The 5,940-nt window shown below is 33.7% G+C and overlaps 1 non-coding gene across 1 annotated transcript; it reads right to left on the bottom strand.

Annotated features, from left to right (window-relative positions):
* Positions 1-5,195: 5,195 nt before the first annotated feature.
* On the bottom strand, positions 5,196-5,300 carry LOC125619860. Its single transcript, XR_007351450.1, has one exon. It is a non-coding gene; the product is annotated as a U6 spliceosomal RNA (small nuclear RNA).
* Positions 5,301-5,940: the final 640 nt, after the last annotated feature.

Genomic DNA, 5,940 nt, shown 5'->3' on the forward strand with positions numbered 1-5,940 from the left:
AACCAATGAGACACAACAAGGGTGGCAGGATATGCATGATTATGTTACATAAGATTGTGATTCCCATCTTACCCAAGTGACTTTCTCCTTTCCTGACTTTGAAGAAACAAACTTCAATGTGGTAGAATGCCAATGGACACAGCCACACAGCAAGGAGCTAAGGGTAGTCTTTGCCCAAAAGCGGTCAAGGAACTGAGACCCTCAGTCTGGTAGCCTCCAAGAAACTAAATGTTGCCAACAACTTCATGAGCTAGAATGTAGACTCTTTTCCAGTCACCTCTGGATGAGAACTCAGTTTTATCTCCCACCTTGATTGATGCTGCCGTGCAGAAGACTCCACTGGACTCTTGACTCACAGATCCTAGGGTAATATGTGTATATAGGTTTTAGTTATTAAATTCATGGTAATGTTGTTATGCAGATATGCATAGCTAATACAATTAGGACCTCGTTCTATGATATCTTTCTAATTCAACAATGAGATTCCATTGGTTTTGTTGCAGAAACCTAAAGAAATAATAAATCTAATGAAGGTAAATTGTGAAATAAGGTGATATGAATGCTCAATGAAGTTTTAAGAAGTTTCTAAGTCTTACATAGAATTTACTCAGAAGATACAGACAATGAGATGTTTTTGATCCTTTGAATAAAGTATTTAATGAAGAATACTTTGGACTATTTGGTGATTTCTGTCCAGGTTCACTGTATGACTATGAGTACTTTACAAACTATGCACTTCCATGTGTGTATATTATCTTTAATAAAAGTGGAAAAAAGTATATCTATATTGGTTTTAAATATAATTATATCATTTGTATATTTCTTTTTATAAGATCTAAAATGAATACAAAGTAAATAGAATAAGGCAATTTTTTAGTTTATTTTTTAAAAAAATATTTATTTTTTAGTTGTAGTTGAACACAATACCTTTATTTTACTTATTTATTTTTATATGGTGCTGAGGATCGAACCCAGTGCCTCATGCATGACAGATGAGCGCGCTACCACTTGAGCCACATCCCCAGCCCCAAGGCAATTTTTGATATTACAGTAATTTTACTCCAATGTTCATATATTCTGACATCTTTTCTTGAGAAGTAAATGAACATCAGAAACCCATTAATTAAAATTATGGATAATAAATAAATAGACAATGGATGGATAGATAATGGATACATGATTGATAGATTTTAAAATAACACATCTTTCCTTCATTTTCTCTCTTGGAAGTAGAGGTAAGGAACACTTTGACTCACAGTTCTTCATTTTGGATCTTCCAAGTTCATACCTGCTTTTCCAGTCTAGTCTCCTGAATTTTTGTGTTAATTTAGGGTATGGATTACTTAAAAATATGTTTTCTCAGTAAACCTGTGCATGTGAACAATCTATCACTGGTTAATTTTATTGTATATAATCTCTTTTCATTCATTCATCTTTCCAAATATAAAATGCTGCTAGAGAATCACTGAATCTTGTTTTAGTACAGAAATGGGATCATGATTTCATGTTTAGCAAAAGGGCTATTGCTCCACTATGTCTGATGTGTGGTCTGATATATCTTCCCACAGTTCACAGAAAAATACCAAATGCATAATGTATTATTGTGGGATACTGGAAAATACACATGAATCTATATCTATAAATCATTGGTCTAAAGTCTTTATCTCTAGCTTTCTGATTCATGGTATCAATCTTGACTGAACTATAATAGAGTTATTGTGCCATTGCCCTGGGTGAAAGTAATTGATGACACCGTTGGCAGGTTCGTGGCAGGGAAGAAGAAGCTATCTAATTTTCAGATTTTGAATTCATTGGCTGTAAAGGGCAACGGAATGGAGTATATCTGCAAAAATTAGTGTGTTCTCTGTTCAGATGGAGAACATGAGGTAGGTTAATCAGGGCTCACAGGTGTATACTCTTTGTACATTTTGCTGATGAAAAGTTTCTATTTTTCCTTTTATCTCTGTATAATAGAGAATTCCTAACTGTTAAGACACAACTTTTATTTTGACTTCTTCATGTACTTTTTTGTACCTCATTGTCCTGTTTTTATTAATTATAAAATTGTTCATTTCAATAAAGAGAGTTGGAATTGGATGATACTGGCTCAAAGTTTTTCTCATATTTTTCAAGGTCTAAATCCCAAAATAATTTAAATTTTGATTTAAAAAGGGGGGATTACCTTTGTATCTATTTTATTATTTATATTCATTTCAAACATATTTACAGACTACCTTAGTATATGACTGGCCACTCTTTCTTTCCTTCATTCTTTAATTTTTGTTCATTCTATTTTCTTTCATATTAATATCTATGGAACATGTACAATATGTGTGAGGCACAGTGAGTAGCACATACAGACCAGTAGATAAATTTGGCATATGCACTTAAGGGATGCTAGCATAAAGAAGGAAAATGTAACACATTTCATTTTCACAAACATCCCTCTGTTCCTTGGGAAAAATGGTGAGGAGGCTTGTGAGACTGAACATAGACTTTCAAACCAATGACAAATGTCCTTAAATGAAGGGGAAGCATTAGGGTACCCCAGTTTTATTTATTTTCTGGACAGAAGTAGAGCAGTAGAAACTTAGGGAACTAGTGAACTAGGAAAAATTCCAAATACATGTCCTGGTGTGTATAGAGCAGTGTGGTATCACTAATATAAATTTTAGCTCAGAAATTTAAAAAGGAAAAGCCCTAAACTTCTCTAGCAAAGACTTTGAAAGACTAATATGACCCATGGAAGAATAAATTATCTGCATTCTTTCTTAAAGAGTGTCTTAGCCTAGCATATAGATCTGAAAGTACTTGAAGGGAAATTGCACTTCCCAAGTCATAGGAGAAGGCACAGTGCCCATGGTGAAAAATTACCAGAGCAGAAAGGAGCCCCAGCAAAATTCTCAGAAATGAGAAGAGCCAGGTGTAGCATCTCTGAAGAAAGCACTGTCTCAAAGAGTATGCCCATGGACTGGGATAACTTAGAGATGAAGTGAACAGAAGAAAGGGAGACAGCTAACACTTTTGAATGCCTGCTATCTGACAAGCATCTATTAAGCTCCTTCCATGTATTATGTTACTTCTTTTCTTAAACATCATCTGAAGTAAGCAGTATCTCCGTATATATAAATAGAGGTCATATAGCATGGCCCAAAGTCACAGTCTTTAAGATAACGATCCAAGACTTCTGGCTTGGTAGCTAGGAGGTTGTGTGCCCACCATCTGGTTCCTGCTCATCTTTCCAATTTTATCTTCTTGTACTCTTGCCTCACATTTTATAAGCTTCCTCAAAACCACTTCAAAAGAACATTTTCATCTCTCTACCTTTCCCAATATTCTTGCCCATGACAAAGTCATCCTGCTTATAATCTTTCTTCATTTGGCTAAAATCTATAGGAATATCTTCTGCATTAAATCTTTGCCCTTGGATTGGCTTAGCTTCTCTGAGCTTATTGACTACTTATGAATATTTCAAATATTTTATCCCCTACTGACTTGGTGGGTGGTACTAAACTGAATACAGTGACTGTGTCTTATTTTTCTGTGTATTAAGAGCTTGCCATGAACTGAGTGTTAAAATCAGGAATCAAATCACATCTCTGTTATTTCAAAGCTTAAAAGTTTAAGCATTTTCACAATAATCATGGCACAAAGTAGAGAGTGAAAAGCTCCATTCAAACTAATTTGGATAAAACAGTGGAGGACTGTTTCATCAATTTCAGTGAAAAAATGCCACTGGAATTTTGGAAGAGATTACATTGAATCCATTAATCACTCTTAATAACATGGACGTATTAACAATACCAATTCTTCTAATCCATGAATATGATATTTTTTTATTTGTATCTTAATTTTTCACCAATATTTTATAATTTTCAGGTATAGATATTTCATCTCCTTGGTTAGATTTATTCCCAAGAATTTTATTATCTTTGATGTGAGTTCAACTTAGATTATTTTCTTATTTTTTTTTCAGATAGTTTACTGTTAATGTACAAAAATGCAAATAACATTTGTTCATCAATTTCATGTCTTATGAACTATACTGAATTTATTGGTTTTTATGGTTGATACATAAGATCATGTTATCTGCAGAGAAAATTTTACTTCTTTCTTCCCAATTTGTGAAACTTTTTTTTCTTGCTTAATTGCTCTGGTTATGACTTCCAAGACTATGCTGAATAGAAGTAGTGAGAGTGATTGACCTTGTCTTGTTTCTGATCTAAAAGGAAAAGTCTTCAGAGTTTCATCTCTGAGTTTGATGATAGTTGTTTTCTAGTCAGATATGGTTTTAATTATATTGAGTTATATTCCTCTATACTTAGTTTTATTGAGAGTTTTAATAGTAAAAGGCTGTTTGTTATAGTTTAGATATGAGGTGTCCCCCAAAAGCTCATGTGTGAGATAATACAAGAAAGTTTAGAGGTAAAATGATTGGGTTAGGAGAGCCTTCACCTGATGAGTGCATTAATACCCTGATAAGGATTAGCTGGGTGGTAACTGTAGGCAGGCAGGGTGTAGGAGGTGGGTTTTGGGGTATGTGTCTATAAGGTATATATTTTGTCTCTAGAGAGCACAATGTTCTCTTTCTGCTTCCTGATGCCCTGAACTGACTTGCTTTCCTCTGATCTACCCTTCCACCTTGATGTTGTACCTCAGCTTGGACCCAGAGCTATGGAGTCAGCTGTCTGTGAACTGAGACCTCTGAAACTGTGAGACGCAACTCAACTTCTCTTCCTTTATGTTGTTCTTGTCCGTTCCTTTGGTTATAGTGATGTAAAATCTGACTAAAATATGTTGAAGTTTGTCAAATGCTATTTTCTATATTTATTGGCAAGATCATGTGACTTTTGTCCCTCACTCTCTTAACATGTTTTATTTAGGGATTTACCTATGTTGAAACCATCCTTGCATCCAGCGATGATGTATGATCCTTTATAAAATTTTATTTATTTATTTATTTATTTATTTATTTATTCTAATTAGGTATATATGATAGCAGAATGCATTTTGATTCATTGTACACAATTGCAGCACAACTTTTCATTTCTCTTGTTGTACACAATGTAGCGTCGCACACATGTACCTAGGGTAGTGATATCCATCTCATTCCACCATCTTTCCCTGCCCCCATGCCTTCTCCTCTCCTCTCCTTCCCATTTGCCCAAAGTTCCTCCATTTTTCCCATGCCCCCCCCAAATATGAAATGCTTCACAAATTTGCATGTCATTCTTGTGCAGGGGCCATTTTAATCTTCTCTGCATTGTTCCAATATTAGTATATATGTGCTGCCAAAGCATGCACTGTATGATCCTTTTAATGTACTGAATTTGCTTTGTTAGTATTTTGTTGATAATTTTGTATTGATTAATTAAAAAAATGGTACTGGCACAAAACACAATTTTATACCCATAAAACAGTGTCCAGAAATAAATTCACACACTAATAGTCAACTAAAGTTTGACAAGTGTATTGAGAACACTCAATAAGAAAATAATAGTCTTTTAATAAATGCTTCAGGGAAAACCAGATATGTGTATGCAGAAGAATGAATTTGACCTTTTTCTCAAACTATATCCAAAAATCAACTAAAAATAAAGACTTAAACATAAGAACTGAAACTCTAAACACCTAGAAGAAAATAGATGGAAAAGCCTCTTGCATTAATCTTCCCAATAATAGCAATACAAATTAAAAACAAAATATCACTTCACATGTTAGAATGGATATTATAAAAAAAGACAAAAGATAAGTGCTGATGAAGATATGGAGATAAAATGAATATTTTTAAACTCTTCATGGGAATGTAAATTAGTTTAGCCATTATGAAAAACGGCACAGAGATGTAAAAATTGTTAAAGAGGATCTTAATTGTTCATCATGAATAAGATAGGACAATTAATGGATTCCAATTAAAGATTTTTTTTTTTTTATGTTTAG

The sequence above is a fragment of the Marmota marmota genome, unplaced genomic scaffold (genome assembly GCF_001458135.2).
Source record: "Marmota marmota marmota unplaced genomic scaffold, marMar, whole genome shotgun sequence".
NCBI lineage: Eukaryota > Metazoa > Chordata > Mammalia > Rodentia > Sciuridae > Marmota > Marmota marmota.